Source organism: Bos indicus x Bos taurus, chromosome 1 (assembly GCF_003369695.1).
Source record: "Bos indicus x Bos taurus breed Angus x Brahman F1 hybrid chromosome 1, Bos_hybrid_MaternalHap_v2.0, whole genome shotgun sequence".
In the NCBI taxonomy this organism is placed as follows: Eukaryota; Metazoa; Chordata; class Mammalia; order Artiodactyla; family Bovidae; genus Bos; species Bos indicus x Bos taurus.
In genome coordinates, this window is record NC_040076.1 from 99,332,127 (window position 1) to 99,349,356 (window position 17,230).

Genomic DNA, 17,230 nt, shown 5'->3' on the forward strand with positions numbered 1-17,230 from the left:
GCTAAAGCAAACACAGCATGGAATGTAATTGAACTTATCTTTGTTACCCTCTAGTTTAGCTCTTGATGCCAAATGCAAGTGAACCTGGCTGTAAAATTCCCTCTTACGCACACCATCACCATCCCCCTGCATCCCTGTGGAAAGATCTGAAATATGCATGAAATGTAATTAGCAAAGATCCATTTTGCCGGCACAGTTTCGGCGAGTGGCTCGCTGTGGCAGGCCCGGAATGTATTCATAATAAAATGATTCTGTTAAATGTGCTGCCACTTGGTATGCAGCTCGAGTGTTGTTTGTCTCCCCACCACGTTAATGACGCTTTGCAGCCTTTGCTTATGGGAGCGCTCCCTGCATGTCAATGAGAAAATGGGCTGCTCTGGAGTGGAGATGCCACAGGGACCACAGCTCTTCTTAGAGGACAGGGAGGGCCAGCCTGTGGGTATTGTGGAGGGAGTGGAGCAATCCTTTTCATTGCCCTTGGAGCTTAGTCTGTGGCCATGATCACCCCAGGCCTGACAGTCACAGAACAGCAGGAGCCAAGCTGACAGCCAGTATCCAGCTTGTGGCCGATTAAACAATAACTCCAGCCCATCCTTCTTTCCTTTCTGCAGAAGCTTCTGCATCCACGCAGAAATGAGTAGTTCAGATGGTGTGCAACGGGAGGAAAGGCCTTTGTTAGTAATGAGTAGTGTGTCATGTCACTACTTCAAATACTCTGCTGGTTATTCTAGGAGATAAAAGTCCTTTATAAAACAATCCATTTTGAATTCCATCTGTGGGGGAAACATCCCCTAGTAAATGTTTTACTGAACTGTATGAAGGCAGCCAGTTAATTTGGCTCCCTGGTGGCCACTGAGAGATATATTTCTTTCCAGAAGAATGTTCTGCTAATGGAGATTTGCAGAGTTAAAGTGCTGAGTTTATGTGTAGATGTTATGATCCTATATTGCCTGACCATAAGATGAGCAATTTTCCATGAGGCATTCAGAAAATAGGACACAAAGAAGGTCTGGAGTCTTCCATTTGGAACATGAAGATAAAGCCAAAATAACACAAGGATATGCCAGTTATAGGCAACAACGGAATATGCACATGTGGAATATTACATGCAAAGAATCTCTGTACAAATGAGTTGGATATTGATGCCTCTTTTATTTCTGAGATCAAAAGTATAAATAATTAAATGCAATGTTAAAGTATATATAAAGTACATAGAGTTGTGTATCATCAGAAATGTTTCCTATTATCAGCTAAACTATGGAGAAACACTTTAACATTGTGTAACATTTATAATTGCAAAAAATATATATTGCAATCAAGTACAAAGGAAACAATATCACCCACAGACCCATAAGCCAGTGATAACTGATCATTTCTAAGTAGTTAGATAAAACAAATGAAACTGTTTTGAACAAGTGTCAGGTGCCAGGAACGAGGGATCAAAGATTCACATACCACAAAGTTTCTTTACCCTCATAGTTCAAGGAGATTTAGATACAGAGAATCTTCCCAGAGCTCACTGCTGGGCAGGTGCTCATTACAGGATTGTGGGGTGATATCAGGGGACCAGACACATGACTCACTCACAAAGAAACAATGGAATAGAGTCAAATGAAGAGAGGAAAAAGCAAAGTGCTATACTTGGAAAGAGGACCATTCTGCCTAGGGCTGAGTGGGTGACAGTTTAGCAGAGCCCTGAAATCTCCAGTGGGAACCTCTGAAAGGAGAGAATGAAGTAGCTCCAGACAGATGGTACAACGTGACCGCCTGTTTAAGCACAAACAATGCATTTTTTTTCAGGGAGAGGGTTTATTCTGATGTGACTAGTTTGTGGGTACTTAGCAAACACTGGGAGACTTGAGACAGTGGAGGGAGCTTAGAGTCAGGTTGTGAATGCCATTCACTCAATGAACCAAGGTCTAGTCTTGGAAAAATACAGACTTGAGGTTAGAACAGCAATTCTCACAGTGTGATCTCAGATTTCTGGGGAAGTCAGACCCTTTCAAAGGGTCAAAACTATTTTCATCATAATATTCATCTATTGTCCACTTTTTCCACTCTCATTGTTTCATGAGTGCACAGTGGTGTTTCCTAGAGGCTATGTGATGATTGATGGCACAATGTGCTTTTGTATTTATGTGTTTTAACGATTTCTCAGTTTAAACTTCTAATATGGTAAATAAATATATGTGTTTATCTGTTTTTGTCTTTATCTCTATCTCTGTCTCCCAGATAAATAGAAGCTATTTGGATTCTTCTGTACTTTTTAATAGTGTAAAATCAAAAGATCAACGTTTTGAGAACGCAGAGAGAAAAGAGTTCAAATGTTTGGCAGACTACGTCCTGTGTCTAAGCTTCAGTTTATTGATTTTCACCAGTGTGTGGCTGCGTGTTGGGGGCAGGCATAGACATGATGATGGTAGCAATGGCTGTCTCTGCAGCATCACCCTGCTGTGTCCTGCTTCTCAGAGGTAGTTCTTCTTCCTCCCAGGCAGTCAGCCCAGGCAAGTCTCCCCGGTCCCCCCAAACCTCTCAGGTTGAAGGGTGATGCTTTTAATACACCTCTTCCTTATTTACATCTTGATATTTCTTACTCTTTATTTTACCCATGTGACATATGAAAGCAGAAGTTGGAAACAGTTAGAAAGGCAGAGGGACCCCTGAATAGGGCTTTGTCTCTGGCTCCGTGAGATGAGGAAGTGGTTTTTCCTGCTCCTCCTCTTCTCTGCCACTGCAGTTCTTGCTGGTTAACATTCAGTTCTGGCACTCCTCTCTGGTCCTCTCTGCATCTGATGTCTCCAGGAACATCTTCTGCCACACCTCTCTCCCTTGCATTTCTAGTTGTTATCCAGCTAAACAGTTACCTAAATTCTCACTTTCTCTCCTCCCATGTTTGATAAAAGGGAAAGATTCTTGTCTTTCACTTTCGTATTTTCCTACAACTCCCAACACTCTTCTGAACAGCAACAAATGCTCAATTCTAGATTTGGTCGATTGTTGCTATTTCTAAATCTAAGTTCAAAAGGAACCCATGCTTTTTCAGTCTGCTGGTGCTCTTAGGTTATTTGGTTTGGTGTCTTTTTGAAATACTTTCCTTTTATCTGAATTAAATGAAAACATGACAACATGTTGTCATTTCAACACTTTGCTACACCTTATTATTATTTCATTCTATTTGGTCATCAATGAGAACTTCCCATTATTCCTATATGAAAGTGACATGGCATATTTCTGTGACTCATCTTCCTGCCTTTTGGTACCTTCACATCCTAATCTAAGAAAGTGATGTTAAGCCACACAGAGACTTTGAAAATGGACTGTGAGCTTTATTTCACTCAGCAAAGCTTACCCTCTCAGCTAGTGGCAGAACAAGTTGGGACAGGATGAGGGAGTCCTTGGAATGCACAATTTTGAAAGAATCAAAGTCACACAATATCCTGGAGGTAGTTCTAATGAACTGTCTGCATAGAATTCTTAAGTGAAGCTTTTCTTAAAAACCCACGATTGTTGGGGCACTTTAAAAATGTGTTTGTAGATATCATATAAACTTAAAAAGAGAAAATTTCTGACTTATCCTAATGATGTGCTTTTGTAAAACAGGTGATGTTTCGGTGCTTTTTACATCTGGACATAGTTAGGCTAAATGTAAATAGGCATTATCAAATCTTGACAGTGATAGTCACTATTTTTCCCATTGAAATAATTTACTTTTTGTAAAACAATACTTTCTTATTACAAGAAATTAAAATAATGCTGTAAAGTTCAAATAAGGAACTAAATATTGCTGAAATATCATCAACATGTTCTAAATACCTCTCTGTGCATAGACTATTTCACCTGAATATGGTTCTATAACCTACATTTTACCCTATGACATATTGGAATTAATTCCTTGTTTCTAATGTAGATGTCCTTCATCATTTAAAAAAAGCAGCACAGAGTCCCACTGTATGTGTATCATAATTTACTGATGCATTTGCCTTAATGAGCATTTTGCTATTATGAATTTCTTTATGCATAAATATATTCACACTCATGACTTTATCTCTCTAAGGCAAAATCTTAAGAATGAATTTCAAAGTTAAAATATATGTATATGAGATAATTTGGTACACAAATTGCCTCCTGAATCTTACTATGTTACCCAATCTTTAAGAGTAAACACATTATTCATATAAAGAGACGTGTCAGACAGCAAATGCCTGGCAGCCTCTGGCAGGACTCCTACGATCTCTGACATTGTTCCTGTTATTCACCAGGAAATGTTGTCTTTGAAAATTTGAAGATTAGACCTTCTTTACTTTACTCAGAGTAGTGTCTGTTTCTTGAGGACCAACTCTTACAAGAAACATGATGTCAATCATTCATTTAAAATGGGGTTAAGGTATAATTTTTTAGTGACAGTGCATCTCCTGTCCTTTTTTCTGCATGCGATTTTGGGGGAATTGTGATGTTTGAGAGTCTAACCAATTCAATACATAGTTCCTATGGGAATTGTAAAATCTGAGTAGAGGGAAGTGGACAAGCTTGAGGGAAATTTATCTCCACTTTACAAGACATTATGCCTCTTTGTGCTTGTATTTAGGGCAAAATCAATGAGTTTCTCCTTGATAAGTAGATAAACACAGATGAAAACTTTCTCCTTGCCTGCTTACTGCTGGGCTCCAAGTGACTTGTGTTAATGTGGCTTTTCTTCACTGGTCAGATTAAGGTTGTACTTGGTTACATGTCGATACTGAGGCTATGAGCTCTGGTCACTTGTTGAAGACATGGGAAATGCCTTAGTGTTAAGGGTAGAACTCCCCTGGTGTTCCAGTGGTTAAGACTTCATGCTTCCACTGTAGGGGACCCAGGTTCGATCCCTGGTTGGGGAACTAATATTCTGCTTGCCAACATATATACACACTTACATGCGTGTGTGTGTACATATACATACATGTTTATTTAAAAGTGATTGCTTGGAAGGAATACCACATTTCAGTGTTACAAAACTCAAAAAGACAAAGGGTATACAGTAAAAATTTCCTTTTATCACTGTTTCTATCTACCAGTTTCCTTTGCTTGTAAGCAACTAGTTCATGAGATCCATGAGCACCCTTTAAGAGCTGTTGTATTCATACACAAGTAAATACATATTTGTTGTAAAAAATATGTATACTCACTTTTAAATAGATGTGTATAATAATTCTTAATATTTAAGAATGTTAATTATGTGGTTTTACAAAACAGTTGTATGTTATATGCACAGCAACACTGCTCTGTACTTTGATTTTCCACCCAACAATACAGCCTAATGATCATTTTATTTATCTCATTACCCAGAATATCCTCTTTATTTTTGACAGCTGCATGGTATCTATTTAATGTGAGTGACAAATGTTGAAAAGTAGAGACATTACTTTGCCAACAAAAGTCTGTCTGGCCAAAGCTATGGTTTTTCCAGTAGTCATGTATGGATGTGAGAGTTGGACTATAAAGAAAGCTGAGTGCTAAAAAATTGATGCTTTTGAACTGTGGTGTTGGAGAAGACTCTTGAGAGTCCCTTGGACTGCAAGGAGATCCAACCAGTCCATCCTAAAGGAAATCAGTCCTGAATACTCATTGGAAAGACTGATGCTGAAGCTGAAACTCCAATACTTTGGCTACCTAATGTGACGAATTGACTCATTTGAAAAGACCCTGATGGTGGGAAAGATTGAAGGCGGGAGGAGAAGGGAAGACAGAGGATGAGATGGGTGGATGACAGCACTGACTCGATGAACATGAGTTTAAGTAAGATCTGGGGGTTGGTGATGGAGAGGGAAGCCTGGTGTGCTGCAATCCACGGTTTGCAAAAAGTTGGACATGACTGAGTGACTGAACTGAACTGATGGGACCAGATGCCATGATCTTTGTTCTTTGAGTGTTGAGTTTTAAGCCACCTTTTTCACTCTTACTTTCATCAAGAGGTTCTTTAGTTCCTCTTCGCTTTCTGCCATAAGGGTGGTGTCATCTGTATATCTGAGGTTATTGAGATTTCTCCCAGCAATCTTGATTTCAGCTTGTGTGTCATCCAGTCTGACATTTTGCATGGTGTACTCTGCAAGTAAGTTAAATACGCAGGATGACAACATACAGCCTTGATGTACTCCTTTCCCAATTTGGAACCAGTCTGTTGTTCCATGGATGTTCCAGTTCTAACTGTTGCTTGTTGGTTTGCATACAGGTTTTTCAGGAGGTAGGTAAGGTGGTCTGGTATTCCCGTCTCTTTAAGAATTTTCCACAGTCTGTTGTGATCCACACAGTCAAAGACTTTAGTGTTGTCGGTGAAGCAAATGTTTTTCTTGAATTCTCTTGCTTTTTCTATGATCCATTTGATGTTGCCAATTTGATCTCTGGTTCCTTTGCCTTTTCTAAATCCAGCTTGAACATCTGGAATTTTTTGGCTCACTGTTGAAGCTTAACTTGGAGAATTTTGAGCATTACTTTGCTAGCGTGTGAGATGAGTGCAATTGTGCAGTAGTTTGAACATTGTTTGACATTGTCTGTCTTTGGGATTAGAATGAAGACTGACCTTTTCCAGTCCTGGGCTACTGCTGAATTTTCCCAATTGCTGGCATGTTGAGTGCAGCCCTTTAACAGCATCATCTTTTAGGATTTGAAATAGCTCAACTGGAATTCCATCACCTCAACTAGCTTTGTTGTAGTGATGCTTCCTAATGCCCACCTGAGTTCACACTTCAGGATGTCTGGCTCTAGGTGAGTAATCACACCATCGTGATTATCTGAGTCATGAAGATCATTTTTGTATAGTTCTTCTGTGTATTCTTGCCATCTCCTCTTAATATCATCTGCTTCTGTTAGGTCCATACTGTTTCTTTCCTTTATTGTGCCCATGTTTGCATGAAATGTTTCTCTGGAATCGCCAATTTTTTTGGAGAGATCTCTAGTTTTTCCCGTTCTGTTGTTTTCCTGTATTTCTTTGCACTGATCACTGAGGAAGGCTTTCTTATCTCTCTTTGCTATTCTTTGGAACTCTGCATTCAGATGCATCTAGCCTTCCTTTTCTCCTTTGTCTTTCACTTCTTTTCTCAGCTATTTGTAAGGCCTCCTCAGGCAGCCATTTTGCCTTTTTTTTTCATTTATTTTTCTTGGGGATGGTCTGATCACAGCCTTGTGTACATTGTTACTAAACTCTGTCCTTACTTCTTCAGTACTCTGTCTATCAGATCTACTCCCTTGAATCTATTTGTTACTTCCACTGAATAATTGTAAGGGATTTGATTTAGGTTTACTTGAATGGCCTAATGGTTTTCCCTTTTTTCTTCAATTTAAGTCTGAATTTTGCAATAAGGAGTTCATGATCTGAGCCACAGTCAGCTCCTGGTCTTGTTTTGCTGACTGTGTACAGCTTCTCCATCTTTGGCTGCAAAGAATATAATCAATCTGATTTCGGTGTTGACCATCTGGTGATGTCCACGTGTAGAGTTGTCTCCTGTGTTGTTGGAAGACTGTGTTTGCTGTGATGTGTGCTTTCTCTTGGCAAAACTCTGTTAGCCTTTGCCCTGCTTCATTTTGTATTCCAAGGCCAAACTTGCCTGTTACTCCTGGTATCTCTTGACTTCCTACTTTCTCATTCCAGTCCCCTATGATGAAAAGGACATCTTTTTTTTTTTTTTTTTTTGGTGTTAATTCTAGAAGGTCTTGTAGGTCTTCATAGAACCGTTCAGCTTCTTAAGCATCAGTAGTTGATGCATAGACCTGGATCACTATGATATTGAATGGTTTACCTTTGAAACAAACAGAGATCATTTTGTCATTTTTGAGATTGCATCCACGTACTGCATTTCAGACTCTTTTGTTGACTATGAGGGTACTCCATTTCTTCTAAGGGGTTCTTACCCACAACAGTAGATGTAATGGTGATCTGAATTAAATTCACCCATTCTGGTGAATGATATGATTATATTGCATTAATTTTATGATAATATTGCATTGATATGATAGTTTGCATTAATATTCAGAAGTTGAACCAATCAAATGCTTCTTACACTTTGTTGGATTTGAAATTATTTTGTTGAGTACTTTTGCCACTATGTTCATGAGGATATAAATACTTTTCTCTACTTGTATGTCTTTGATTTTGGTAATGCTGGTCTCATAAAATGAGCTTGGAAGTATTTCCTCTACTTCTTTTCCCTGAATAAGATTGTATAGAGTTGGCATAATTCCTTCCTTAAGTGTTTGGTAAAACTCAACATCTGCTGCTTTCTGTTTTGGAAGACTATTAGCTATTGATATAATTTATTTAATATTCGGTGAACTCCGGGAGTTGGTGATGGACAGGGAGGCCTGGCGTGCTGCGATTCATGGGGTCGCAAAGAGTCGGACACAACTGAGCAACTGAACTGAACTGATGGGCCTATTCAGACTCCTTCTTGTGTGAGTTTGGACAGATTATGTCATTCAACAAATCAGCCCATTTTATCTAGGTTATCAGCTTTGTAAGCACAGAATTGTTTAGCATACCTCTATAATCTCTTTAATGTGTATGGGGTCTTGGGTGATGTTCTCTCTCTGATTTCTGATGTTGGCAATGTGCATCTTTTGTCTTTTTTTTTTTTTTTTTTACTTAGCCTGGATATATCATCAAATTTTAAATTTTTTTCTAAGAACAAGCTTTTGGTTTCATTAATTTTAATGATTTTTTATTTTTAATTTCATTGATTTCTATTCTAATTTTATTTTTCTTTTCTCCTGCTTATTTATATTGTATTAACTCTTTTTTTCCCTACTTTTGTGAAGTAGAATTTTAGATGATTGATTTTAGATCTTTCCCCCGCCCAATACATGTATGTAGTGCCATAATTTTTCTTCAAAGCACTGCTTTCTCTGACCTGGGACTTAGAAGAAAATCTCATAAATTTTGATAAGGTATATTTTCATTTTCATTTAGTTAAAAATATTTTAAAATTTCTATTGATGTTTCTTCTTTAATCCATGCTTTATTTGAAATATGTTGTTTAGTCTCCAAGTGTTTGGGGGTTTTCCAGTTATCTTTCTGTATACGTTCTGAGTTTAATTTTATTGTGATCTACGATCAGACACTGTATGATTTTTATTCTTTTAAATTTGTTAAGGGGTGTTTTATGACCCCAAATGTGTTCTATCTTGGTCAATTTTCCATGAGCGCTTGAGAAAAATGTGTGTTTTGCTGCTGTTGGGTGAGGTGGTCCATAGATGTCAATTATATTCAGATGATTGATGGTGTTGTTGAGTTCAACTACATCTTTACTGGTTTTTTGCCTGGAATGATTCTTTCCATTTCTGATAGAGGGATGCTGAAGTCTCCTACTATAACAGTGGGTTCATGTATTTCTCCTTGTAATTCTACAAGTTTTGCCTCACATAGTTTGACAAAGGTTTTAGTCATATACACGTTGGTGATTGTTATGTTTTCTTGGAAAATTAACCTTTGTCCTTATGAAATGCCCTGCTTTATTCTTAATAACTTTCCCTGCTCTGAAGCCTGAACATGAAGTGAAAGTCATTCAGTCGTGTCTGACTCTTTGAGACCCCATGAACTGTAACCCATCAGGCTCCTCTGTCCATGGTATTTCACAGGCAAGAATACTGGAGCGGGTTGCTGTTTCCTCCTCCAGGGCATCTTCCCAACCCAAGACTGAACCCCAGACTCTTGCATTGCAGGCAGATTCTTTACCATCTGAGCCACCAGGGAAGCCCAGTTCAGAGCCTTCAGAGGACAAAGGCTCTGAAGTCTGATTTTTCTGAAATTAATACAACTACTTCTGCTTTATTTTGCTTAATGTGAGTATGAGATACCTTTCTTTATCCTGATCTGTAACCTCAAAATAATACTTGTAAACTTGTGGGAGAGCTCCCTATGACCAGCTACTCAGAATTTTTGACTCTCAGACTTGTCCACTTTGAGCTTCCAGCAATCCATCAGTTACAGTTCTGATTTTCTTCTCTCAGCTTCCTTCCCCAGGGAGTTTTTGGTTCATGAGTTTCTGCTCTGGTAGGTTGTGATTTTCTCGATCTGCTTGTTGGTCTCTCCAATTTGGAGAGCAAAGATCTGCCCTATGATCTCGCTTCTTGGAGTGGTCTAAGAAGAGTTGATGTTTCAGTTTGTCCAGCTTTTTACTCATTGTTAGGATGAAATAAAAACTTCCAAGCATGTGGCATCAGGACCTGCAAGTCCAATGCAATCTCAACTATTTTTGGAAGTAGTTTTTTTTCTCAGCAATTTTTCAGAAGGAAGGAGGTGGTGAGGTTTTAGACTCAGAGTTTTCCAATGATTTCTACTGAGCAAGTAATTTAATTTCTTTAAGCAAAGTTTTATTATCTATAAAATAAGAATTTATAATACCTCCCGTGTAGATTTTCTTTAAAGGACAAAGGCTATTGTGTATAAAGATACACAGAACAAAGCAGGAGTAAAAGCTAAATAAAGACTAGCCAAAAAGGGGAAGTGATGCTTTTCTGACTTCATACCCTAATCCCTGTGTGTGCCTGGTCGTTTGGGGAGTATTTTGAACACCTGAATAATGAGCACAGATGGTCCCAGCCCGTGGCCCGTCTCCTGATTTACATTGCTTAAGCCTTGCTGGCCTCCTTGCTAGTCCTTGAACATGCTAAAGACACTCTGTCTCGGGGCTTTTGCATTGCTGTTTACTTTGCCTGGAACTCTCTTCACCCAGGTATCTGTATGGCTCCCTCCTTCACCTTAGTCATATCTTTCTTCAAATAATTCCTCAGGGAAACCTCCCTTAGCCTCCCAAGTTTGTACCCACTCCCAGTGATCTCTGCCTTCTTCTTGGTTATAGTTTTCTCCATAATGTTTTTCACTGTGAAATATTGTGTGTGTATGTGTGTGTGTGTGGGCACATGTGTGTGTATGTATGCATGCCTTTTTTGTCTTTCAGTTGCATCACTTCCAATCTTCCTCCACTAAATATAAGGGCAGGAATTTTTCACTGTTGAATCACCAGTGCCTAGACCTTGTGCCTTGCATACTGTTGTTATTGTTTACTCACTAAGTTGCATCTGACTCTTTTGTGACCCCGTAGACTGTAGCCCATAGACAGAGGAGCCTGGCAGGCTACAGTCCATGGGGTCACAAGAGTAGGACACTACTTAGCGACTAAACCACCACCATCAGACAAGAATATTGGAGTGGGCTGCCATTTCCTTCTCCAGGAGATCTTCCTGACCTAGGGATCAAACCTGCATCTCCTGCATTGGCAGGATGATTCTTTGCTACTAAGCCACCAGAGAAGCCCTTGCATATTGTGGGGGTTCAGTAAACTCAAGGAATGAATCTAAAAAGTCCAATTATAAATTCATCTAGAAAGAGGTGATACCTGACAAATAAGATTTATAAATGGAGAATGACGTCCTTAAAATATTTGCATTCTTTGTCTGTACCAGTCCTCTGAGATATTATTATTCTTCTCACCTCACTACTTACTGAGTTGTAACTTCTAGAGATTTGATGCAAAACAGAAATAAAAGAGGTAACCTGCTTTATATTATGGAACTATAAACAGCACTGACTTAAAAAAAAATAAAATTATGAACAGCAATTCAATCAAATGTCCTGATCCCTTGGTAGGCAAGCAACACCTGCCACTGCAATTCTGTAATTTTTGATTCTTCTTGCCTAGACCTAGAAATTGAGATGCATATAAAATAGAACAGAAGTTCTTATTGTTGTTGAAATAGCAAGAAGACATTCAGGGGGCATGGATAGCGCCTCCCATCTCTTACAATTTTCTGATTGACTGTGACAGCTTCAGATGAAAGAGACAAAAAGACCTCTATATTCCTAAACAGCGATTAACTCAGGTACATAAGGTGGAGCATTTCTCCATCGGAATGATGTGCTCACAAGGTCCATTTGCACTGAAGTGTAGTTATTAAGACCATGCTATTTTCTGCTCTGCAGATGCCAAAGCTCGGTCCTTAACGGTTTAGGTCTCATCTGATGAGAAGCAGTCAGGAGTAAACTGAAAACTTAAAGGGACTTGATATCATCAAAATGTGGCATCTAAATGTGATGCCAATACTTATTTCTGGGTTTTATCACTGATAAAAACATTTTGCTATAAATACCATCTTCACAGTCTGATAGTCAAACCTCTTCATCTGCCAAGTAATGTGAAACACACTTCTCTCTCACTAGACTTTGAATGTCTTTTCACTTGTCTTGTTATTCTTGTATTCTGATATTGTCATAGTGAGAGTAGATTCTGGTTAATACTGGGTGTGTGTTTGTGACATAGTCAGTCCTTATATTTCAACACATGGTTTTCCTGAAGACTGCGCCTTAAGGCAGATTGCTATAGAATGAAATCTGACTGGCTGTACACTGTTGTCATTATTGATTCAGATTTCATGAGAAATTGTGAAATGAGTAGAGAAAGGTGCTGAAAAGTGATGAATGGTATGTTGGGGCTCAGCCAGTTAAGGCAGAGGAAGGGGAGTATAAAGCAGCAAAAAGCGAACGTTCCTAACTCCTGATTAAACGTCTGCATTAGATAAAAGCAGTGGGTGGATGATGAGATGCTTTGCAATATGAACGAGGCCAGTCTTGAACAAGTAAGCACATCTTTCTTTGAACATAGTTTACTTTCTTTTTCTTTTTTATTGTTTCTGTCAAAGGATATTTTTTAGTGCTGAAATGCTTAGCATATAATAGATCAATGAATATTTTTGAATAGATGGTTCCCAGGTGGCTCAGTGGTATAGTATCTGCCTATCAAACAGAAGATGCAGGTTCTATCCCTGGGTTGGGAAGATCCCCTGAAGTAGGAAATGACAACCCACTCCAGTATTCTTGCCTGAGAAATCCTATGGAGAGTGGAGCCTGGTGGGTTGCAGCCCATGGCGTCTCAAAAGAGTCAGATATGACTTAGCAACTAAACAACAACAAAAAATTCCATAACCTTTCTTCAAAGATCACTATCAAAAATTTCCCTTGAGGGGACATAAATAGTATACCTAAGGCTGATTCATGTTGATGTTTAACAGAAAATAACAAAATTCTATAAAGCAATTATCCATCAACTAAAAATATATATAAATTTTAAAAAAGAATAAGGGCAATTAATTAAACATTTTTTCACTCGTTTGGAGTATTATGTTTTCATGACTTTGTCTTTAATGAATACAATCCAAAGTCTTAAGCAATTATGTGCAAAATCTTGTGTGACATAATTTTAAATTTCAAGGTTCATCTAAAAGGCTGGTTTCTCAAATGTAACTGTCTGCATTCATTCTCATGGCTGGAAGAAACCAAGTCATTAAATATTTTTATTAAATTGGTTTGGATATGAAAAGTGACATTAATTCAAATAAGAGGTCAGGTTATTAAGCTTAAATGGAATAGTAATACTAGCTAACTTTTATGAAGTATTTATTGTATGCTATATACTGCACTAAGTGCTTTACAAGTATCTGCTTACTTAAACCTCTTAAAAACGGTTTGAGGGATAACTATGAATCTCTCTGGTTTATAGGTGAGGAAACTGAAGCTTATAGAGATTAAGTAATGAATCCAAGTTTAGACACTGACATTTAAACTCAAACATACTGGCTCCAGGCCCAGTACTTAACCACCATGCATATTGCACAAACAAAAGCGGATAGAAACACAGTTACATGGAATGATAACTAAAGTGTTACATCATATTATTATGAAGATCCAGGTCATTTGCTCTAGAAGTTACACTCTAGGGTATGTGGCAGCCTGGATGGGAAGGTAGTTTGGGGGAGGATGGATACATGTTTATGTATGATTGAGTCCCTTCACTATGCACCTGAAATTGTCACATGATTGCTAATCAGCTAAATACCCTGATACAAAATAAGGTTAAAAAAAAAAAAAAGAGTTTGTATAAATTGGGTAAGTATGGATGTTCAGTTCAGTTCAGTTCAGTTGCTCAGTCACGTCCAACTCTTTCTGACCCCATGAATTGCAGCACGCCAGGCCTCCCTGTCCATCACCAACTCCCAGAGTTCACCCAAACTCATGTCCATTGTGTCGGTGATGCCATCCAGCCATCTCATCCTCTGTCGTCCCCTTCTCCTCCTGCCCCCAATCCCTCCCAGCATCAGAGTCTTTTCCAATGAGTCAGCTGTTCGCATAAGGTGGCCAAAGTATTGGAGTTTCAGCTTTAGCATCAGTCCCTCCAATTAACACCCAGGACTGGTCTCCTTTAGGATGGACTGGTTGGATCTCCTTGCAGTCCAAGGGACTCTCAAGAGTCATCTCCAACACCACAGTTCAAAAGCATCAATTCTTTGGCGCTCAGCTTTCTTCATAGTCCAACTCTCACATCCACACATGACCACTGGAAAAACCATAGCCTTGACTAGATGGACCTTTGTTGGCAAAGTAATGTCTCTGCTTTTGAATATGCTATCTAAGTTGGTCATAACTTTCCTTCCAAGGAGTAAGCGTCTTTTAATTTCATGCCTGCTATCACTCTGCAGTGATTTTGGAGCCCCAAAAAACAAAGTTTGACACTGTTTCCACTGCTTCCCCATCTACTTCCCATGAAGTGATGGGACCAGATGCCATGATCTTCATTTTCTGAATGTTAAGCTTTAAGAAAACTTTTTCACTCTCCTCTTTCACTTTCATCAAGAGGCTTTTGAGTTCCTCTTCAATTTTTGCTGTAAGGGTGGTGTCATCAGCATATCTGAGGTTATTGATATTTCTCCTGGCAATCTTGATTCCAGGTTGTGCTTTTCCAGCCCAGCGTTTCTCATGATGTACTCTGCATAGAAGTTAAATAAGCAGGGTGACAATATACAGCCTTGACGTACTCCTTTTCCTATTTGGAACCAGCCTGTTGTTCCATGTCCAGTTCTAATTGTTGCTTCCTGATGTGCATACAGATTTCTCAAGAGGCAGATCAGGTGGTCTGGTATTCCCATCTCTTTCAGAATTTTCCACAGTTTGTGGTGATCCGCACAGCAAAGGCTTTGGCATAGTCAATAAAGCAGAAATAGATGTTTTTCTGGAACTCTCTTGCTTTTTCCATGATCCAGCAGATGTTGGCAATTTGATCTCTGGTTCCTCTGCCTTTTCTAAAACCAGCTTGAACATCTGGAAGTTCATGGTTCAAGTATTGCTGAAGCCTGGTTTGGAGAATTTTGAGCATTACTTTACTAGCTTGTGAGATGAGTGCAATTGTGCAGTAGTTTGAGAGTTCTTTGGCATTGCCTTTCTTTGGGATTGGAATGAAAACTGCCCTTTTCCAGTCCTGTGGCCACTGCTGAGTTTTCCAAATTTGCTGGCATATTGAGTGCAGCACTTTCACAGCATCATCTTTTAGGATTTGAAAGAGCTCAACTGGAATTCCATCACCTCCACTAGCTTTGTTCATAGTGATGCTTTCTAAGGCCCACTTGACTTCACATTCCAGGATATCTGGCTCTAGGTGAGTGATCACACCATCGTCATATTCTGGGTCATGAGGCTCTTTTTTGTACAGTTCTCCTGTGTATTCTTGCCACCTCTTCTTAATATCTTCTGCTTCTGTTAGGTCCATACCATTTCTGTCCTTTATCGATGCCATCTTTGCATGAAATGTTCCCTTGGTATCTCTGATTTTCTTGAAGAGATCTCTAGTCTTTCCCATTCTGTTGTTTTCCTCTATTTCTTTGCACTGATCGCTGAGGAAGGCTTTCCTATCTCTCCTTGCTGTTCTTTGGAACTCTGCATTCAGATGCTCATATCTTTCCTTTTCTCCTTTGCTTTTCACTTCTCTTCTTTTCACAGTTATTTGTAAGGCCTCCTCAGACAGCCATTTTCCTTTTTTGCATTTCTTTTCCATGGGGATGGTCTTGCTCCCTGTCTCTTGTACAATGTCATAAACCTCCGTCCATAGTTCATCAGCCACTCTGTCTATCAGATCTAGTCCCTTAAATCTATTTCTCATTTCAACTTTGTAATCATAAGGGATTTGATTTAGGTCATATCCGAATGACCTAAATCTAGTGGTTTTCCCTACTTTCTTTAATTTAAGTCTGAATTTTGCAATAAGGATTTCATGATCTGAGCCACAGTCAGCTCCCAGTCTTGTTTTTGTTGACTGTATAGAGCTTCTCCATCCTTGGCTGCAAAGAATATAATCAATCTGATTTCAGTGTTGACCATCTGGTGATGTCCATGTGTAGAGTCTTCTCTTGTGTTGTTGTGCTGACAGAATGTGGTCCACTGGAGAAGGGAATGGCAAACCACTTCAGTATTCTTGCCTTGAGAACCCCATGAACAGTATGAAAAGGCAAAATGATAGGATACTGAAAGAGGGACTTCCCGGGTCAGTAGGTGCCCAATATGTTACTGGAGATCAGTGGAGAAATAACTCCAGAAAGAATGAAGGGATAAAGGCAAAGCAAAAACAATACTGAGTTGCGGATGTGACTGGTGATACAAGCAAGGTCTGATGCTGTAAAGAGCAATATTGCATAGGAACCTGGAATGTCAGGTCCAGGAATCAAGGCAAATTGGAAGTGGTCAAACAGGAGATGGCAAGAATGAACGTCAACATTCTAGGAATCAGCGAACTAAAATGGACTGGAATGGGTGAATTTAACTCAGATAACCATTATATCTACTACTGTGGGCAGGAATCCCTTAGAAGAAATGGAGTGGCCATCATGGCCAACAAAAGAGTCCGAAATGCAGTACTTGGATGCAATCTCAAAAATGACAGAATGATCTCTGTTCGTTTCCAAGGCAAACCATTCAATATCACAGTAATCCAAGCCTATGTCCCAAGCAGTAATGCTGAAGAAGCTGAATGGTTCTATAAAGACCTACAAGACTTTTTAGAATTAACACCCAAAAAAGATATCCTTTTCATTACAGGGGACTGGAATGCAAAAGTAGGAAGTCAAGAAACATCTGGAGTAACAGGCAAATTTGGCCTTGGAGTATGGAATGAAGTAGGGCAAAGGCTAATAGAGTTTTGCCAAGAGAATGCACTGGTCATAGCACACACCCTCTTCCAACAACACAAGAGTGTGGATGTTAGAGATATTGATATAGGTATAAATATGTGTTTGTGTGTAGATATAAATAAAATTCAAGTGTATTCAGGAAAAAAAAGAGGAGTCTCCATTCATTCAGTCTAACATCTGCTCAGCCTAAAGTGGAAACACCTGTTAGTTTATTAAATTGTAGAATTAATTCATGTGGAAATAAGAGAGGAGGGAG

The 17,230-nt window shown here is 39.0% G+C and overlaps 1 protein-coding gene across 2 annotated transcripts in view; it reads left to right on the top strand.

The window, feature by feature from the left end:
- Nucleotides 1-17,230, top strand: part of WDR49 (WD repeat domain 49) — a 168,792-nt gene that overhangs the window by 83,074 nt on the left and 68,488 nt on the right. The gene's annotated exons all lie outside the window — the stretch shown is intronic.